We start from the raw sequence: 23,110 nt of genomic DNA on the forward strand, positions 1-23,110 counted from the left end.
AAATGGCAATTCACTCCAGTATTCTTGCCTGGGAAATCCCTTGGACAGAGGAGCCCAGCAGTCTACAGTCCATGGGGTCACAAAGAATAGGACACAACTTAGCAACTAAACAACAACAATATTAGTTGAATTGCCACTAAACACCAGGCTAAGATGCACAGAGCATAGTTTCTGCACTTCCCTGGAGTGGATAAAGAGAATGGGGAACAAACACACACAGACACAGACACACACACACACACACAGGGATGGTGAGTTGATTAAAGGGGATCCAGAAAAATCTGATACAATGAGAGTGAAAATTTTTAAGAAGAGCTTTCTCAATCATTTAGTAAAACATTTCAAGGAGAACAAAAGCTAAGAAACAGCCTTTAGATTTGTCAACTAGAAGATCATCGTTGATCTTTGAAGGGGCAAATTCAGTAGAATATTAGGAGTAGAAGCCAAGGTGCATCTTTTATCCTCTCATGCTTCATCCCCTTGAGTTTTCAAGAAAAGTCTTCAGTTCAGCTACTCAGTGGTGTCCGACTCTTTGCAGCCCCGTGGACTGCTGCACGCCAGGCTTCCCCATCCATCACCAACTCCCAGAGCTTGCTTGGTTGTCAAAAAAAATGTTAATTCTTTCTATAGATGCTGACATTAAATGACTAAACCATATTCATAGTTATTAAATTGCCATATTACAGTTTAAAAAAAAATTAGACACCTAGAAACATTGAGAAGACAATCAGACAGTTATAGGTTCATCTCCCCCCAAATGAAATAATGTCACCAAAATAAAGCTTATAAGTTTTTGTAATAATATGTAATTAAAACTGTAAGACAATTGCATTTTCTGACATCTCATGCCAATGGAGTTGCTATCTTGAAGACTGTCTCCAAATCACAGAATGAGTAAATGAGCGTGGGGGAGTTTTTAAGGATAATTTTTATTTACTTTGTCTTAAGAGGCAAATTTCAAAATAAATAAGAAAGAAAAGGGCAAAGGTTTTGAAGGTCAAGTTAAGCATTTTTCTTTAACAAGGTTATTTTGACATTACTAAATGGATCAGCCACAGAACTTTGAGCAGCCCTATTAGATTAATGATAGCATCAATGATACGAACAAGTACTATTTGTTAAGCACCTTTCCTCCTCAAGACTTTAATTCTGCTTGGGATAGAGAAAATGGAGATAGAAAGAAAGCCTAATCTAATCCTGGTCACTATATATTTTCTTTTCCTCCTTTTTCTATTTTTTTAATTGCATGAGAAGGAATCTACAACAAAAAATAGCCTTCTCCAGACAGTATCACAAAAATCAATAATCAATTTTGCCAGAAGAAATTCAACAACATTTTCAGTGCTGTTACAGATTAGACAGACTGTATTCATAATAAAAAGCCATATGCCCAGCCTTTTATAGACTCTGAAAGGAAGTATCTTTATTATTGCTTAAAGCTTCTTGACCTACTCACACCCCTCAGCCAAGAATAATCTCTCCCTCCACTGACTTCTATAGAATTTTACATTTCTGGTATAAAGTGAGAACCTCTGGTTAAACGTGGAGGATTAAATACCTGAGGGCTTTTTCTTTGCTCTTTCCAGAAATCCCATTCGAATGAGAGTAAAGACAAACCCACAACACAAAGAGCGGGGGATGGAGCCATCAGGGGATAAAGAGATGTCAACAAGTGAATCATGCAACAGAGGCTTCTAAAGGCTTATATATTGAGATATTATGTGTGTGCTTAGTCGCTTCAGTTGTGTCCTACTCATTGTGACCCTATGGACCTTAGCCCACCAGGCTCCTCTGTCCATGGGATTCTCCAGGCAAGAATACTGTCATGCCCTCCTCCAGGGGACCTTTCTGACCCAGGGATCGCACCCACATCTCTGACATCCCCTGCATTGGAGGGCAGCTTCTTTACCACAACAGCACCTGGGAAGATTCTAGGGTTGGCCAAAAAGTTTGTTCAGGTTTTTCTGTACCAGCACATGAGGAATCCTAATTAACTTTTTGGCCAACCCAATAGATTTTAAGGAAGGCTACAGTGAGGCGTGAGACTGAAAGCTAAGACCACCTGAATATCCTTGTGGGGAATATTTAAATACTTGGTCCCTTCCCAGAAACTGGGGGCTTATTTTGTGGAGGAATAAAATCAAAAATTGCCCAGATTTTAGCACATCTGGCACAGAGGTAAGGTGAGGAAGAGACATTTGGCTTGAAAGTTACAGTTTGATGATACCCCTCAGACCTACTTAATTTTGCTTCGCTGCAAGAATATCCTGTTTTGGCCAAAATAGGTAGGAGTTTGGAATAATCATCCCTGGAAAAATTCAACATACCCAAAAAAGACTTATAAATACTGACCTTTGGTGGTCCCTCAAAAAGAAAAAAAAAAAAGCACAGCTGGGTCTCTACCCAGTATTACTGCAGTGAGGCCCACTGATCTTAAAGACCTATCCACATATACGGAAAAATAGAGGATCAGTGCAGGAGATCCACGCTTCTTGCATATTAATCACTCTCTCATAGTCTGTTTTCCAAGGAGCCAAATCTGGGGTACAATGATTCAAGAAAATTTTCCAGAAGATAATGATATTATTTTCCAGACTAAAATAGTTTAAGTCTCAGTGTAATGAATGATAAATTTCCTAAAGTGCATCAGCATGCAAATTCAGAAAGCAAGAGAAGAAAGAATATCCAAAGACCTTTGAAAAAAAGAAATAAATCAGCATAAAAAAAAGCATCAAAAACTCTAAAGACATTGGACTTCTCAGCAACAACCCTCATATCTAAAAGATGATAAAGCAATTCCTTCAACATTCTGAGGGTAGATGGTTTTCAAACTGCAATTATAAATGCTGCCAACTTGTCAATTAGGTGTGGGAGCAGAATAAAACACTTTCAGATATACAAGTTTGAAACAATATCTCCCTTCCTACTTTTTTTCATGAAAATGCTGGTGTGTGTGTGCTGTCAAAACAAGACAGTAAGTGATGACATAGGAAGACACTGAACTCAGTAAAGGGGATGCAACCAAGGATGGGGGTGACGTCACAGGGGAAGGACTGTGTGTCAGGCTTTAGCATAAGTCCAACAGGGGCTTCCCCAATGGCTCAGTGGATTAAGAATTCACATGCAGCGCAGGAGATGCAAGAGAGTCTGGTTTAATCCCTGGGTTAGGAAGATCCCCTGAAGGAGGAAATAGCAACCCACTCCAGTATTCTTGCCAGAAAAGCAGGACACCTCTGAGTGACTGAGCACAACAACAGGAAGAAAGGGAACGAGTTATCTGAGAGGTTTCCTGGAAAATTGTACAACAGTTGCGATAACTAAGGTGTTCTGGGGTTCAGAGAGGGCATGTTGGTTTGCTAGGGCTGGCATGACAAAGTACCAAAGACTGGATGGCTGAAAAGAAATGTACTTTCTGAGCATTATGGAAGCTGAAGTCCAAGATCAAGTTGTCGGCAGGTTGGTTTCTCCAGAGGCCTCTGCCTTCAGGCTGCAGATGGCTGCCCTCTTGCTGCCTCTTCCCAAGGTCCTCTCTCTGTTCAACTCTGTCTCTTTTCTTATAAGGGCAACAGTCATATTATATTAGGGTCCTATCCTGATGGCCCCGTTTTAACTCAGTCACCTCTTTAAACATCTTTTCTCCAAATACGGTTACATTCGAGAGCGAGAGGTTGGGATTTCAACATACAAATTTTAGAAGGACAGGACTCAGCTCATAATGGAAAGGGTATAATTCCATTGGGAAATGTGGAAAAGAAATATAATCAAGGTATAATAGATCAGCCAGGTACAACAAGATAAGATAAAACCTGAATATCAGTTGAAATAATATCATCATAGAACCATAAAAAGGAAGCAGAGGAGGATAACTTTGAAAGAGATGGCTCGTAGAAGACTGTTACAAGTAAGGAGGGGTGGGTCAGGGGAACGTTGTTAGTTTGTACTTAGCCTTGTAGTTCTAATTGATTATAAAATTAAATTAATATCGCATTATTAAATAATTATTAAATTCTGCAAATGCATTTTATTGACAAACAGTGATGAGGTTGCTCATCATGAAGGGGGCAATGGAGGTGGATATGAACTTGGAAAGTATTTGTGAGCTGAAGATGCTTCTTTTGTGGCTGCAGAATAAAGGGAACTGGATAAGTAGTAAAGCAGCCACATGTGGACTGAAGACACTTTCAGTACTTGAAAGAAGGAAGGAAGAAAGAAATGAAGATGCAAGGGAAGGGAGAAAGAAGAAGACAAAACAGAATCTTGGCGATGAAAGAAACATCTAAAAAGTTGAACAGAGAACAACTCAGAGTTAGACTAGCAGCATGAGGATGGCCTGGTGGTGAGTACAGAACATTTTACTAAGGAGCAGAAAGGGGCTGGCTCTAGCAATGGAGCAAGATGGGCGGCAAAACCTGGTAAACAGGCAGGATTTATTACCACAAAGTTAAATTGCAAACTTCCCTCTCAGTTTGAGAAGTTAGCTTCTAAATTCATTTTTATTTAGAAGTAAAGATTTTTTGGATGCAGACCATTTTTAAAGCTTTCACTGAATTTGTTAGAATATTGCTTCTATTTTACGTTTTGACTTTTTGGCCACAAGGCATATGGGATCTTAACTCTCTGACCAGGGATCAGACCAGCACGCCTTGGATTGGAGGCGAAGCCTCACTCACTGGGCTGCCAGGGGCTCCCTGAAGGAAAATTTTTAAAAACTCTCTTTTTGCAGAGAAATGTTGAAAACTGGAAAGACCATAGTATCCATCAAGTTGAGGAACATATTATTAACCAGAATATACTTAAAAATAAAAATAGTGTATTAGAGAAAATGCAAGCTTCTCATATACATAGAACACGGGCATTTTAAAGCTATGGAATTAAAGCCATTCTCTAATAATTGGTGTCAAATTAGTTTTTACCATTATGTTATTAGCCTAAGTGTTCCAATTCATCTACAAAATGAAGGGATATCTTTCCCCAAGTAACTGCAAGTCAATCTTCTTTCCTTAAGTTGATTATACAACTGGAAGTGATTTAGCCGTGATCTCACCACAGCTTAAATCTATTCCAATATATGGCATGCATGAACATTAGAAGATTGACATATTCATTAAAATGAGGAGCATTAATTCCTTAATATTTATTTAAGTAGGAAAAAAAACTTAGTGGTACAAACGCAGATTAGTTCAAATAGGAAATTATGTCTAAAAAGGCAATGCATATTCTTTCTGAAGATATCAGACCAAGGATTCCAACTCAAACACCATTTATTTTCTTTGTCAGAAATTACAAAATGTGCATTCTTTAGCAGATACTAATTGCACCAGTGGGATTTGCCCAGGCTACTCTCATGAGGGAAGTGGTTAATTCTTACTACATCAGCACATCTATTCTTTCTCTGAGGCTTAACTAGAAAAGCATATAATAAACTTTATGCCCACCCTTACACAAAGGGAAGCTAAAAATACACAGCGTGTTTCATTTTGTTGGGATCTCTCAAGGACAAACCATGTTACACTGTGCTATTTAAACAGTGTGGGCAGGTGCCACTTGGTTGAGAAAATAACTTAAACACACATGAAACAATTTAAGTTTCAAATCAGATGACAATAGAATATCATTTGGGGCCTTATATACTGACAATCAGGGAACAAGAAAGCACTCAATAAGTTATCAACTGTATGATAAATTCAAAACATTTAGAATGAGTTAGAGAAGGGAGAGACAAAGGCAAGTAAGGTTTCATGTTCTTGGTTTAATGACCCTTGTTAAGAAAACCCAAGGATGCTCTCTGCTCACCAACTCCTGTCTATTTATCTGGACCATACATCCTTCAACAATATTACTGACTCCATAGATTTACATCCCATTTTACACTTTTCAAAGAACTTTCGTATGTGAATGATAGGTCAGGGCGTGAATTATTGTGACTACTGTCCAAATACAGGAACAAGACGTAGCAGCATAAGGTGATGGTATTGGCACAAAAGCAAAATGTAAGGCCTTCTAGAATCCAGCCATGACTTGACATGACTGCATCATGACGGGTGGCCTAACAAAAGGGCACAAGAGCAATAGAGAAAGGAGGAAGGCAGCAGAGATGATTTTACAGCATCCAATTGCCAAATGGGCTCCTGAGACAATGGTTAAAAAGCACTTTGATTAGATTATCCAGCATTTGTTTTGCTGAGTTAACAAGGAACGGACAAGGGAAAGGGCCATGTGGTCCGTTATTATGAGAGAGAGCTTCCCTCCTGGTCCAATAAAAAGTGGCCTGTTTTAAATGCCATGCATTTTCCCTAGGCAGGTACCCATCTGTGTGGTGTGGAAAGGGAGGCCCTCACTCCCCACTGCACATGCAAAATCGAAGGAAAAGCTGTAAACAAAAACGGTCAGTGGAGGTGTTAACAACTTGCTTGCATTTATAGTGAAAATATGAAAAGCCAGTTGCCACTTAGGGAATAGTCCAACCGTATGGATAAAAATATATTCTGGGTATACTTCACAGAGTAGTCACACACAAGTAGATTGCTCCCTCTAGACCAGACTTTTGTCCTAAGTCAAACTGTCAAATAATTTTCATTCATCCCCTTTGTCAGAGGAAATCAGCCAGACTCATAGGGGGAAGAGTTTCTTTGTCAATGAATAAAACCCCCATTCCAAGACAGACATGTATTTTAGACAATTTAGTCATTACGGTGGGCCTCTGGGCATCTCTCCTGCCTTAAATTGTCTGTGTACCCTTCCTGCTGCATTCCACTTGCTGCCAAACAGGGTAAATCCATAAAGAATGCACATCCGCTGGGAAGAATTCACTAGTTCTCCCTCAGGTAGCTTTATTGGATCAATGGGCTCCACTGAGAGATGAAATGTATTTTTTTCATTAGCGAAAAGCAAAGTCGCTCAGTTGTGTCTGACTCTTTGCAACCCCATGGCCTATACAGTCCATGGAATGTTCCAGGTCAGAATACTGGAGTGGGTATCCTTTTCCTTCTCCAGGGGATCTTCCCAACCCAGGGATCAAACCCAGGTCTCTCACATTGCAGGCAGATTCTTTACCAGCTGAGCCACCAGGGAAACCCAAGAATACTGGAGTGGGTTGCCTATCCCTTCTCCAGCAGATCTTCCAGACCCAGGAATCGAACTGGGGTCCCCTGCATTGCAGGCAGATTCTTTACCAACTGAGCTATCAGGGAAGCCCATTAGTAAAAGTCATGAAATGTGACTTGAATCCACATGTCCATTCTCTACATCTGTGTCTCTCTTCCTTCTCTGAAAATAGGTTCATCAGTACCATTTTTCTAGATTCTATTAATATGTATATATGCATTAATACATGATATTTGTTTTTCTCTTTCTGACTCACTTCACTCTGTATTACAAACTCTAGGTTCATCCACATCGCTGCAGATGGAGGGAAGGAGAGGGTGAGATGGACTCACAGAGTAGCATTGACATATGTACACTGTGCTGTCTGCGCTGTGCTCAGTCATTTCAATCGTGTCTGACTTTGCGACCCCATGGACTGTAGCCCCCCAGGCTCCTCTGTGCATGAGTTATCCCAGCAAGAATACCAGAGTGGGTTGCCATGTTCTCCTCCAGGGGGTCTCCCCAACCCAGGGACAGAACCCAAGTCTCCTGAAGCTCCTGCATTAGCAGGCAGATTCTTGACCACTGATCCACCTGGGAAGTCCCATATAAACACTATCAAGTTTAAAATAGCTAGCTTGTGGGAACCTGCTGTATAGCACAAGGAACACAGCTCAATGTTGTGTAATGACCTGGGGGGGTGGGGTGGGGGTGGAGGCTGGGGAGGGAGGGAGGCTCAAGGGGGAGGGGATATAGGTATACTTATGGCTGATTCACTTCATTGTTCAGCAGAAACTAACACAATATTGTAAAGCAATTATAGTCCAATTGTTAAAAATTAATTAAAAATAGGAAAAAAACAATGAAAGTGCACCGGGAACAAATATTCGTGGTAAGAGCTAGAGTGTTTATTAGTATTAGGTCACTTTCTGACCACAGCTAACCTTCCTAGGAGAAGGGAAACCCTGGGAAACTCAAGGAAACAACCGAGGTGACAGAATCCACTCATTAGAATACACAGCATGTCATTTCAGTGCTGTTTGCCACACTCCACGGTGGTAATGCTTTTGCTTGCACTGAACAGATCCATCTCCAGAGCCCTCTTGGAACTGTCAATATAGTCATTATCAATTATGTAATGCAGGGGGGAGCAAAGATTAATAATTCAGGGCTAAGACATCACCATGATTTATAATCTTGCATGTAACTGTCTACAGCTAGCATTGGGAACCTGTCATTAAAAGGCATTAACTTGAGAAAATTAGAGTTCCGTATTGATCACCAAACACACACAATTTACTGTGAAGTGATGCTTTAATTTATATTCCAAGCAAGGCTCGAGGCGAATATCATTTGCATAAGGAAGACCGCATCCTGAAGCCATCTGGTCCCCCAATATGACAGTAGCTGCAGGTAAGCATCCTCTCTAAATAAGTGCATTCTAGTTGCAGTAGGCAAAGATTGAACCCAACCCATTCATGCATGTGGCATATTGTTAAGGCACAATTGCTAATCAAAGAGATAAAATGTTGATTTGTCTCCAATATGCAGAACTTGAGCTAGTCAATGACTTGATGGATGATCTAAAGGGAATATTACTTCTCCACATTTCTGATTTCAGGATAAGTGAACTGCCCCTCTGCTCATTTGCCGCCCCCACCTCTCTAGAAATTTTCCTCCCTTCATATAATTAGAAGAAAGTTATTAACTTACTTTGCCCAATCTTTGAGTTTCTGCAAGTGAATATTAGAGGATTGTAACTGTGTAGGATTGTAACTCTCTCCCTGGGAGATTTGGATGTGAGACTGCATTAACTCAGATAATCAGACTGTCAGCACCAACCTTTACAGAATACATCTGAGAGACTTGAACTGAACTTCAGAGAAAGTAAAAGGCCGCCCCCCTTTTTTTAAAGCAAACACTGTCTAATAATAAAGATGAGCAAAAATCTCACAGCAAACTATTGGGTTAACAATAGTTTTCAAAACTTAGCTGCATAGTATAATTATCTGCGGGAATTTTACATAAAATACTGATGTCTGAGCCTCATCTGGAGATTCTAATTTAATTGGTCTGGGATGGAAAACCAGGCAGTGGAAATGTTTTTTAAGTTCCCTAAGTGACTCCAATGTGCAAGCAATTTTAAGAAGTGCTGGTTATGGAGTGTTGAAGTATAAATGAGTAAGTTTAGGATAGAAAGAAGGGAACACATTGAAATGGTTAAGATTTGGTATGAACATCAGTGTATGGGGAAAATTGAGCAGCAACTAGAAAATTAGTATATAACACAGAAATATGGGTACCAAGTGTTGGCTTGTCCATCTTGGCTGGGCAGAAGAGTCTTAGAGGGGATGTCATGGTATAAGAAAGCAATAGCATGCCTGCTCTACGTATACCATATTTTGACACCCAACAGCTAAGGTAGGTGGTGGACATGGGCTGAACACGGTGAATATTAGACATGCCCTTCCTGACTATGAAATATAGGGAAGGGTAGAAGATAAATGTGGGATCAGAAAACTGGATTTTGCCACCTGGAGGTTAGAATTGGAAAATCATGCCTCTAAAATATCTTTGAGAAGTTGGTGAATGTCTCATGCATGTTTCACAGGGGCAGCAGAGGAAATCTTCACTGTGTCCCAGTCATCTTTTATCTGCATGCTCAGATCTGGTTGTAAACAAAAAGGAGACGATGATATTAGGAGAGCCTGTAGCCAGATACAGTGCAATTCGATAAAGGGAGATTAAAAGAGGGTTTTTAACGGCTTAAAACCTCAAAGATAAGCATCTGACAAAGAGCATTCAAGGCAAAGAACAATAGATTAGAGAAATAGCTTTGATAAGTTTTTGTGCTGAGAAAACAAGAAGAATAAAGACAGAAACCTAGAATGAGTCCAAAGACCTATCTGCTTATGCATTATTAATAACTAAAGAGGAATAAAAAAGAACTAATCTTGACAAATAGAATGATGACAGCTTTGATGTTTCTGTGCTCGTCAAGGATGAATGAAGAATATGTATCTTCTACATACAAAGACATGCTTAAGTTTTGGATAAAATTACATTATTCAAGGCATATTACTGTCTCTAGATCTAAATGGAGTCTAGTTTAAATGTTAGTAAACAATTCTAGGTAGATTTCAGGATGTCTCTGAGCACTGTTTGTAGTTTAGGGGATAGTATTGTACAGATTTGTTCCCAAATACGACCAGTCTGATGGAACCTACTAAAAGGTTGAAATTTTCACTTTCCAACCCCATGAGGACTTTTAGCACTTGCTGAACCATTGGAAGCAAACAGCAAACTTTTTTTCACCTCCTCCTTTTGTGATAGTAATCTTGTGTTTTTTTAATCCAGAAGTCTGTGGAGCCTTATTATCTGGGGGAAAATGTAATGGAAGAAAAGACATGTCAACACGACCCCATCAAATAAGTATTGGCCATCATTTCTCGCCATTCGATTAAAGAAATCTCAGGGCACCTCAAAGCAATTTATAGAAAAACACATTCCTATTTACCTGGGGAAAAGTGACTCAGATAACAACTCCCAGATTCTACTTTTACTGCCTTAAATTTGATTAATGGGGCATATTGTTTGGTATTAAGCTACATCAAGCTAGGTGTAATGAGAGGTGGTATTGACAGGGACTTTCTGATTTTGGCTGGACCATTCAGAGGAGAGCACTTGTCTGAAAGGCAATGTACTTGGTCTAAATTCCCTTCTAATCCCTTTCCTTAGATTCGGATGTTTATATTCTTAAGACCTACTTCCATTTTGTGTGTACATCTATTTGTCTTCATTGTCAAACACCATTCTAAGTGGTCACCCATCCATCAATCCAAGGAGAGAAGAACTCCATCTGGATTCTATTATCATTTTGGACCACCAAGGAAGTTGCCCTCTTTTCTCTTGATTCCTTTCATGCAAGGTACAAACACACACAAGTTTCTCAGACCTCAGAATAGACCTCAAAGGTGCATCCTTCTGCTACCTACTACTATCCTTGAAAATGATGATCTGTAATCTTTCTCCCTTTTCATCAGTTCTCATTCATTCCATAGACCTTATGAATTCGGTCCACCTCCTTTACTTCATGGACCAAAAGCAGCAGCTGAATGAAGAGCACAGACTTAGCATTCAAACAGGAATCCTTAGACAAGCACATCCCAATCTTGAGCTATATGACCTTGGGAAAGATATTTAGCATTTCTAAACTTGAGTGTATACATCTATAAAATAGGGGCAATGATAATAATACCTGCCTATCGCGGTATTAAAAGGGAATAGGAAATATTAAAAGAGACATTACCTACAGAGCAAAGCACAGAACTTCACACAAGACAGGGGTAGGCGTATTAAGATGTGACTTATAAAGCACAGGGAGCTCAGCTTGGTGATCTGTGATGACCTAGAGAGGGGAGGTTGGAGTGCGGTGGGAGGGAGTTCCAAGAGAGAGGGATATATTTATACGTCTAGTTGATTCACTTCACTGTACAGCAGACACTAACACAAAACACTGTAAAACCATTATATTCCAATTTTTTAAAGGACATGATTTAAATCATTATTTAAGCTACCCCAGCAAAAGGCACTTGTTCGCAGCTGATTTTCAAACCCAATGGGATGTTTTCAAACCCAATGGGATGTTTTCAAACATGGTCTTTTTATAACTTCCTTTTGATGTTTGATACTCTTCTCATCTTGAAGTTTTCTACTGCCTTGACCTCCGTACACCACGTTATCCTGGTTCTGATTCTCTGTATCTCATTGTCATTCTTCTTCATCACTATTCCTCCTTGGTACGCTTTGCTAATTCGTCTTCCTCTACTTCCTCTTGTTCTCTCAGAACACTTCTTTATTATTCTAGGCCTCCCTCTGGTCATTCACACAACCTTGATTGTCATCTATACATTAAATAGTTTCAAAAGTAACTTTCTACTGATGCTTGTTCTGTGAGCTCAAGATGCATTGAACATGTACTCGGCTATTAGCAGGATTTCTTCACCTTCATGTCCTATAGAAACTTCCATGTCAACACTGATAAACTGTTTTTCTTCCTTTGGTTCCTACTTCATTTTCCATTACCAAGATCTGTCTGATTTTTCAAGAAAAATTATTGGCAATATCTTAGTCTGCTTGCCAGGCAGATGAAGGATAAGACAAAGGACAAGATAAGGACAAGACCAAAGGATAAGATAGGACAAGACCAAATCACTTGTCTTCAGTACACTTTGACTCAGGTTGCTGAAATTAGCACCTTTTAGCATGTTCTTTAGCCAAGTAAGTAATAGCTTAATATTATTACCCTTCAATAGTAATCAATTTGTTGTTATTGTTTAGTCACTAAATAGTGTCCGACTATTGCAACCCCTGGGCTATAGCCCACCAGGCTCCTCTGTCCATGGGATTTCCCAGGGAAGAATACTGAAGTGGGTTGCCATTCCTACTCCAGGGAATCTTCCTGATCCAGGGATTGAACCCATGTCTCCTGAATTTGCAGGAAGAGTCTTTACCACTGAGTCACCAGGGAAGCCCAGGAATCAATTTAGGACATAATAAATCAAGTACGAGAAGGAAAAAATGTCACAGAACTGTGATTTATTAGTTTTTAAGTTTTCCTATCACCTAGATCTCAAGATAGTAGTTGAATTTGTTTCCCAATCTAAGAAGCCCCAAATTCTTGGATTACAGACCCTTGCCAGCCCCTACGTTGACTGAGATGGTTGACATTTGTTTCTGAGCTGGATGGGAGAGTTGTGGCACCAGTGCAGTGGGAGGCTGATGAAGAAAAGGAGTGGAAGAGAGAAAAGAAGAAAAATGCTTTTCAACTTTATGTGTCAACTTGACTAGATTATGGTAGCCAGTCAAACACCAGTCTGGATGTCGCTGTGAAAGTACTTTTCAGATGTGATTAACATCCCTGGTGAGCTTCCCTGGTGGCTCAGATGGTAAAGAATCCACCTGCAATGGATTCAGTCCCTTGGTTGGAAAGATCCCCTGCAGAAAGGAAAGGCTACTCACTCCAGTATTCTGGCCTGGAGAATTCCATAGACAGAGGAGTCTGGCAGGCTACAGTCCATGCGGTCTCAAAGAGTCAGACACAAGTGAGCGACTTTCACTTTCAACATTTAAATTGGGCTTCCCCGGTAGCTCAGTTCAGTTCAGTTGAGTTCAGTCACTTAGTTGTGTCTGACTCTTTGTGACCCCATGGACTGCAGCACACCAGGCCTCCCTGTCCATCACCAATTCCCAGAGCTTACTCAAACTCATGAACATTGAGTCGGTGATGCCATACAACCATTGCGTTCTCTGTGGTTCCCTTCTCCTCCTCTGGTAGCTCAGTGATAAGGAATCCACCTGCCATTGCAGGAGATGCAAAAGACATGGATTTGATCCCTGGGTCAGGAAGATACCCTAAAGGAGGAAATGGCAACCCTCTCCAGTATTCTTGCCTGGAGATTGCCATGGTTAGAGGAGCCTAGTGGGTTGCAGTCTGTAGGGTTGCAAAAGAATCAGAAACAACTTAACGACTAAGCAACAATTTAAATCAGTAGTTTGCAGTACTCAAGCTTCAACAACAACTCTTCCCTGGATCTAGAGCCTGCTAACCTGCCCCAGAGATCTCAGATATGTGAGCCCCTACAGTAGTGTGAGCCAACACTTTAAATACATCAGTTTCTCTCTTTCTCTCATTGGTGATGTTTCCCTGGGGAATCCTGATCGATGATGCATACCCAATATTTTTGCCTCTATTATTAGAAACATATCTTTATCACTCTGCCAGCTTAACTTCCGGAGAAGGCAATGGCACCCCACTCCAGTACTCTTGCCTGGAAAATCCCATGGACGGAGGAACCTGGTAGGCTGCAGTCCATGGAGTCGCTGACAGTCAGACATGACTGAATGACTTCACTTTCACTTTTCACTTTCATGCCTTGGAGAAGGAAATGGCAACCCACTCCAGTGTTCTTGCCTGGAGAATCCCAGGGACGGGGGAGCCTGGTGGGCTGCCGTCTATGGGGTCGCACAGAGTCGGACACGACTGAAGCAACTTAGCAGCAGCAGCAGCTTAACTTCTCTTTTGCACACTTGTATTATTTACTTTTACATAAATAGATGTCTTGTATGCAATTGATAAACTACTGTATTTTTAGAAATGGTGTCAGTAGGTTCTTCAGTCTTAAGAAGAAAAGGCAGCTTTCCTCTTTGCTCGCTTTCACTCACTTCCTTTCATCTGCTTCCCACTGCACTAGCCCTGTCACTCTCCCATCCAGCTCATAAACAAATGTCAACCATCTCGGTCAACGTAGTAGTTGGCAAGGATTTGTAACCCAAGAATTTGGGGCTTCTTAGATCAGAAAACAAATTCAATTACTATCTTGAGATCCAGGTGGTGAAAACTTAAAAACTAATAAATCACTGTTCTGTGTCTTTTTTTCTTCTCATACTTCTACCTGATTATTATGTCCTAAATTGATTAATTTGCCATCTATCATTGTTCTCAAGTTATAAATTGAGGACAGCAAAAGCTTTGCAAGTTGCCAGCTCTTCAGCTTCTCAGAAACAAAGGACACAAATCTGATTTGAAGAGAAATCTCTAAGGGATTAATTAACTCAGCAAAGACATTTACAGCACTGGGTAAAATTTGGATGATGGACTGAAGGTTGGGTTCATTCCTTATGTGCCTCTGGCTACAAAAATGCAGTTAATCTAGGATATTAAGCAAGTATTTAGGATGTAAAAAGAAGACAAAAGTGTTTTGTTTGTTCATTTGTTTTACCAACCAAAAGTTCAACTTCTGTTTCTTCTCCTTTCTGAATAAAAAGGTGGTATCCAAGAAGAGCTTTAAAAGAACTGGGTTAGTGTTCCTGTTAAGTTTGGTGACTTGAGATGTTATTCATTGATTCTACTCACACTTGCTGAGTTGCCAAAACTTTTAGCACACACATATGCTTTTGGACTTCTAGTTTCTGGCTTCTGAGGATTACAACATTTTCCTAGTTTAGCCAGCCTTCTATCTTGGGCAAGGCTATATGACTATTCACTCAAGTAAACTATCTCAGGGGTTATAAATATTTCCCCAAATTTCCTGCCGTATCCTCTGCATGTCTGGATTGTAGAAATTAATATTCAGAAGGAAGTAGAAGAAATTTTCATATAAAAAAGGTAAATAATATGATATCACCCTTATGTCTAGTGAGAGAAATGAAAATTTGGTTTCAAAGAGGCCATCTCTTCTTTTCCTTTTCTCTATGTGTTATTTTTCAAAGAAGGTACCTTTAGTTAGTCATCATTTGATAATGGTAAATATTTTATTTTACCTCCCTACCTATTTCCTTCTTTCAATAATATTTTTGATGATCAACAAGATATCAATAAAAAAATATAAAAATAAAATAAAACCTTAACATTTCTGAAAAGCCCTATGATTGAGTGGAATGTCCATCTCTGGCCTGCGTATATTGGTACAGAGTCTTGTTTTAGACAAAAGGTTCATTTATTTTTACTGGAGACATATCTCTCTAACTTAAAATACATAATATGCATGATATCTGTGCAAATAACATGTGTCATTTAAAGGAAACATAAAAACAAGTAAATCCATGGAGCTCCTTTAAAAATATTCATGGGATGATTTTAGAAGTGGCTTAGTCTAAAGCCAGAAGAATGGAGGAAATAACCTTTTAATCTACCCTCCTTATTCTAGAATTGTAAGAGAGAAGAAAATATACTCTGACCATAAAAACAGCATTTTCTTGAGTAGAATACTTGCCAAAGGGAAGAAAGACACGTCCTGATGTTGTTGCAGTAAAATATCATGCTTTGATCTCACTTTAAAATCCTAAAGTATATTTCATTAAGATTATGCTTTAATTATTCATTACATATAATAAACTTACGATTTCAATAATTAACTGCTCCAGCAAGAGGAGAGAAGAATTCAGTGTGTTTGTTTATCTCCGCCCTTTAAAATATCTAATTGTTATTGCTGTCTTCCACATCTACTTCAGAATGTCCCAGTGACTAGAAAACATCAGAAATTATTTAAGAACTGAGCTTTAAGATGAAGATTTCTTCTTTCCGTTAAATTGCCCCTTGAAGGCCATCAAGAATTGCATTTCTGTTCAGTCTCTGTATCTCTCTGTCTCTCTCTATATCCCTCTGTCTCCCTCTCTCTTTCCCTCCCTCTGTCCTTCCATCTCTAACCTCCTTCTCTCTCCCCACAGGGTATAGAGAGATTCAGAAAATTCAAGACAGATTAAACAGCATGATAGGATGAAAGGATAAATTGGGAGACTGGGAATGACATATACACACTACTATATATAAAATAGGTAACTAGTAACAACCTACCGTATAGCACAAGAAACTCTACTCAATACCCTGTAATGACCTATATGGGCAAGGAATCTTAAAAAGAGGGGATATATGTCTTAGTATAACTGATTCACTTTGCTATACACCCGAAACTCGCACAAGATTGTAAATCAACTATACTCCAATAAAAATTGAAGAAAAAAATAAATAGTATGATAATACAAAATACTAATAATAAAACATGGGTATGTTTTCCTTATAAATTGTTTTGCAGTTGATCCTAGTTGGTTATCTATCTTAAATATAGCAGTGGGTATGTGGCAATCCCCAAATCCCAATCCTAATAGTTTAATATACTTAAAACCTTGAAAAATTCCTACACATACGTGTGTGTGTGCACATGGTCTATGTTATCAAGTAATAACTCAACAGCTGAACAAAGTTTCCAGAGCCAATAAAAAAAAGCTGTTTTTAATAATAGAAGAAGTTTCCTGCATATTTCTGTAGCTCACTGGTCTTCACGTGGGGCCTTCCACGGTAAATATGATTCAAGAGCTCAATCATTAATTCTATTTAGGCTTAATGTGTCATAAAGCTAAGGAAAGCAGGGCCATTTTCCTCTCTGCTGGGGCACGGAAAGTGTATTAACTATTCCAGCCAGTACTGTGAATGATTTATTAATTCAATTTTGGGAAGTGAGACTGTCAGATCATATAAGCACACATTATAAACAGACGTTCTCTCTGAAGATTCTTATTTATTTTTGTAGCTAAGTGATTGACAATGTACTTCACTGATGAGCTCTAGCTCTCCGTCTCCCTCCAAGCTCCCAAACACACAAAACTGAAATAATCCAGGGGTGTCCTATAATATCCTCTCATCCTTGAAACAGTACAACTAGCTCTAAATATAAATTTAAAGCACCTGGAATGAAATGAAGGAATTTTTCTAAACACAGGCCTTAAAGTTGCTGAGTCAACTGTGATGTGGTGAAGAGAACATTTGAGGGGACTCCAGGGGATTCTAGATCGGGATATTCCAGGAAGCACAAGTAACCTTGGGCAAGTCATTTCACCTGTGTCCTTATCTACAGAGGGGAGAACTAAAGATCTCTACCGTCTCTAACTTTATGTGAGCCTTTGTTGTGACATGAGTGGAACATGGTGACATAATGAGAGTCTAGAATCAACCCAGGAGGACGATTCTCTGTGTGATTTTCCTCCATGAGTTGAGACAGTAACTGACAGATCTCAATGATCAACCCATTCGTTCTGAGTAAATACACTACAGGGAAAATGGGTATCATCCAGGCTTAGAATCCTGGAGCAGTAAGTCCTCTACTTAGGAATGAGTTTCATCCTGAGAGTGTATTCATAAGTCCAATTTGTTTATAAGTCCAATAAAATCATCCAGGCTTAGAATCCTGGAGCAGTAAGTCCCCTACTTAGGAATGAGTTCCATCCCGAGAGTGTGTTCCTAAGTCCTATTCATTTAGAAGTCCAAAAAAGTTAGCCTAGGTCCCCAACTAACACGATCAGCTATATAGTGTGTGCATGCATGCTAAGTTGCTTCAGCCGTGTCTGACTCTTTGTGACCCTAAGGACTGTGGCCTGCCAGCCTCCTCCATCATGAGATTCTCCAGGCAAGAATACTGGAGTGGGTTGTCATTTCCTTCTCCAGGGCAGCTGTAGAGTACTGTACTGTAGTAGATTTATAATACTTTTCACACAAAGAATACATTAAAAAAAAACACAAAAAGTAACCAAAAATATTTAATCGTACAGTACAGTACCGTGAAAAGTACATTAAGTACCAGCTACATCACCGCTGCTTTTACTCTTGCTTCCTGGTCTTGAAATAAAGACACTGCACTATTGCCCTCTATACAGTACAGAGGATGCACTCACATGACAATGAATGCCAGACAGACAAACTAACTTACATGATTGGACATGAGAATGCACCATTCACATCTTTGAAAGTTTGCAACTTGAAGATTTGTATGTAGGGTACTTACAACATCAGGAAGAGTGTGTGTGTGTGTGTGTGTGTGTGTGTGTGTTCTTTAGGCTAAACCCACTAATCCCCCAGGGTCAATTTATCAATGTTTAACCTAGTCTCTCTCCAGTCATAGAAGACTGCTAGCATTGTAGGGTTCTAAAAGCATTTTTATTATTCAGTAAGACTTTGCATCCCTTCTTCAATTCCTTTTTGCGTACAGAGAAGCTTGATTTTATTCCCATAGGAGCCCTGAGAATTAAAATACAGAGGTTATTTTAATCATGTGATGGTGATTCATTTCCTAAGATATTCAATATGTGATAAATATGGGTGAAATCAAGGGATAATTTTCAAGATCACAGAGCTATTTGTAATTTTGCATCACTCAGGAAGTACACTCACCTGTTTCCTAACCAAATTATGCTCAATAGAAAATGTTTATTTTCTGTTCCTGACTAAAACTTTTTATAGAGAATATGCCCATTTCTGGGCTTTGCTGGTGGCTCAGATGGTAAAGATTCGGCCTGCAATGTGGGAGACCTGGGTTTGATCCCTGGGTGGGGAAGAATGGCAACCCACTCCAGTCTTCTTGCCTGGGAAGTCCCATGGACAGAGGAGCCCAATGGGCTACAGTCCGTGGGGTCACAAAGAGTCGAATGCCACTGAGCACACATCCAGATGAAATGGAGGGATGTTCCCTTTGTGGTCCACATCTTTTGGTATTGTCTCTGTTGCTTTCAGTTCAGCCCATTAAATTGATACAGTAGCACTGTGCCCACGGACTCTAACCAAAACATTCAAATTAACTCCCATTAGAGAATCAATAGATCCCTCCCATCCCATTTTTTCTTCCCCTCTTTCCCCCTCCTCCACTATGTTCCTTCTACAGTTTATCCTTCAAATTTCTCTCTGCACTAATAAGATTTTGGCAATTTGCTTCAGGAGAAGTTAGCCCCAGCGTCCCCCAGGCAGCTGGTCAAGTTCTCAGAATCCCTGTGACTTTCTTCCAAGTCTACTGTGTAGAATACAGAATAGGGTGAGCAGAAGGAGCCTGTGAATCTGAGTCCAACTTTTTTTCTTTACCTTTTTAAAGATTTCTTTTTTTTGCATGTGGACCATTTTTAAAGTCTATTGAATTTGTTACAGTATTGTTTATGTTTTGGTTTTTTTGGCATCAAGGCATGTGGGATCTTAGTTCCAGGACCAAGGATCAAACCCACATACCCTGCATTGGAAGGCAAAGTCTTAACCACTGGACCACCAGGGAAGTCCCTGAGTTCAACTCCTTATTTAAGCCTTTTGAAATATGGAGGATGGGCTTCCTGAATCCCTTGAATCCTCCTCCAGACCTTCTGTTTCAGAGGGCGTGAGATAATAGACCCCCAGATCACCTGTATTCTGTTCTCTGATATTTGCTCAGCCACCTGATGTGTGACTCTGTAATAATACCATTGAAGACACTTCTCTATGCCTTAGTCAGAAAATAAATAATTAAATGCATGGTTCTATCATCATTCTCTATTTATACAGTGTTGTGAATAGTGAATTAATATCTCCAAAGATCCCACTCATAATACAGAAAAACTGGATGAGAATTGATTTGTATCTATTACTATTGTGCTTAAATCACTGTTTTTCTACTTGTTTTTTAGTCTCAGGCAGGAGCAATCCAGGAAAAGCAAACAAAAAGTTTTGAAAATGAGAAGACTGTTTTTTTCCCCAAGAGCCTTTTCTCCCAGAACGTTAACACATCATCATGGACAGATTTGGATGAGTTTTCAGAGCCTCTTTCATAACTTGTCTGCTCCCCTGCAAAGAAAGAAAAAGCCCACGAACCAATAATACATTTTGATTCTCATCTAAATTTACTGGGTCAGCAAACCTGAGCTGTAAATTTCCCTACCACTGCTTCTCCAGAGATTTCCAGTATTTCTGAATGGGCCAGAAATCAGTGAAAATGGCCTCTCTCTTGCCATATTTTGGCATTTGGGCTACAAAAAAAGAAAAAAAGCATAGATTTATATGAAGCTTTTACCACTGTTTTTCATCACACTGCTCGGGCCTCAGCACCTGATTGCACTGGGATTCTGGGGCTTGGCCTTAGAACCTGTGAACCATCAGTAAGATCCAGGAGTCAGGCTCCATCTCTCAGGATTCTCATAGCAACTGTGGGCATGGAGGATGGCATTAACCCTCCTCCCAGGAAAGTGGGCTTCCCAGGTGGCAGTAGTGGTCAAGAATCCGCTTGCCAATGCAGGAGACGTAAGAGATGCAGGTTCGATCCCTGAGTCAGGAAGATCCCCTGGAGAAGGAAATAGCAACCCACTCCAGTATTCTTGCCTGGAAAATTCCATGGACAGCAGAGCCTGGTGGGCTACGGTCCATGTTGTTACAAAGAGTTGGATACAACTAAGCAACTGAGCATGCACGCCAGGAAAGTGAGGCCCATTTAACTCCTCCGGAAATAACTATAAACTTGACTTCCTAAGGAAAAGATGGGAATGCAAAGGTTATTGTGCTTCCTCTAAGATTTTTCCACCCTTAGGAAACTTGCTGGAATCACTTTCCTGTAAAAGATAAGTGACAAGGCTAAAGTGGTCCACTGGGATTTACTCTCAGTGAAACAGACCACAGAGATGGGATAGGAGAGGGTGTGTTTTCATAACACATCTTTGGGGTGGAGCCCCCTCTAGGATACACGAGCAAATATTTTTTGAGTCACCCCAAATCACTGTGCCAGCATCTTTTTTTTCTTTTGACTGTGCTGAGCAGCTTTCAGGATATTAGTTCTCCAAACAGGAACAGAACCCATACTCCCTGCAGTGAAAGTACAGAGTCCTAACCATTTGACTGCCAAGGGATTTCATGTGTCAGTATCTTTCTGATGTTCCAGTTTCCCAAGGATGAAATTAGGTGGCTGTAGCAAGAATGATGGGCTGCCCAGACCATCTTCCAGGAAGTGACAGGTTGCATGAGTTACAGGGCTCCTCCGGGCATCTGGTTGACCCCACAGATGGGTGGCAAATTGAATGTCCCATTTAGAAGGTGTATGGGCTCATGGTACCTTGCCTAGAAGGTAATGCCACCCTGACAGTTGAAGGTTAGGGGCACTTAGAAAATTTCAAGGCAAGATCTCCAAAGAGCTAGAGGGAGAAGGGGTCCCTTAGCGCAGAACAGAATCAGGTCCATTTTCCTACATTCAATCATAGTACTGCTTGGGTTTACCTGTTAAAGTGATGTGATTTAAATGTGTGATGCTCAAAAGAGAATTTTACAAACAGTGTTTGACTATATGAATCAGCATCAAATAATAAGGAAAAGAGGGAAATCACTTCTATTTGATTAAAACACATTATCTGAGTGTTATTCAAATATTTAAGCAGCCATGCTTTCTTACACATCTATGTACTGTTTTATTGTTTGAGAAAATTACTTACACAAATGACTATATGATTAGACTATTTGCAATATGTGCTTCAAAATGTAAAAATGAAACGGCTGAATCATATCAAATATTTGAACAACATATGTTGATGTGTAAAGAGTTGTTGGAAAGTGGGTCATTTTTACAGAAGTTCAAAAATGCTGCAATGGTTATTTTTGTTGCCGCAATTTCCAAATTGTTTTATAATGTTACATGGTAGGTTTTTGTCTTCACATAAACTTTTTTTCCTTGTCCATTTTTAAGGAGAAACAGCAAATGTAAAAACTTCCATTTTTAACACTATGACCAAATAATATAAAGCAATGCTAAAAGCTGGAAAATATGTGATATACATCTTTTAAAATAACTATATGAGGAATAAGGGCATAAAGGAAAAAAATGTTCAAACTTTTGCACAATTGCACTAATCTCACATGCTAGTGAAGCAATGCTCAAAATTCTCCAAGCTAGGCTTCAACAGTATGTGAACCAAGAACTTCCATATATTCAAGCTGGATTTAGAAAAAGCAGAGGAACCAGAGATCAAATTGCCAACAACCACTGAATCATAGAAAAAGCAAGAGAATTCCAGAAAAACATTGCCCCAGTCATAATTCTTGGTATTTACTAATGATCTTGTAAAATGATCTTTCCAATATAATGCCAGTGCAGCAATATAATGCCTTGGTTTCCTCATCTTTAATAATGTTTTCCCTATTGCACTACAGTTGCTTTACAATGGTGTGTTAGTTTCTACTGTACAGCAAAGTGAATCAGATATACGTGTACATATATCTCCTTTTTTAGATTTCCTTCCAATTTAGGTCACCACACAGAGCATTGGGTAGAGTTCCTTGTGCTATACAGTAGGTTCTTATTAGTTATCTATTTTATATATAGTATTAATAGTGTGTATATGTCAATCCCACACCCCATTTTCCCCCCTTGGAGCCCATACATTTGTTTTCTATGTCTGTGTCTCTATTTCTGCTTGGCAAATAAGATCATCTATACCATATTTCTAGATTCCACAAATATGCATTAATATATGATACTTGTTTTTCTCTTTCTGACTTACTTGACTCTGTGTGACTGTCTCTAGGTCCATCTACATCTCTACAAATGACCCAGTTTTGTTCCTTTTTACAGCTCAGTAATATTCCATTGCATATATCTACCACATATTCTTTATCCACCCATCTGTCAATGGACACCTAGGTTGCTGCCATGTGTCTTGGCTAGCGTAAACAGTGCTGCTATGAACACTGGGGTGCACGTGTCTT

Source organism: Giraffa tippelskirchi, chromosome 8 (genome assembly GCF_054371585.1).
Source record: "Giraffa tippelskirchi isolate mGirTip1 chromosome 8, T2T-mGirTip1v1.2.pri, whole genome shotgun sequence".
NCBI lineage: Eukaryota > Metazoa > Chordata > Mammalia > Artiodactyla > Giraffidae > Giraffa > Giraffa tippelskirchi.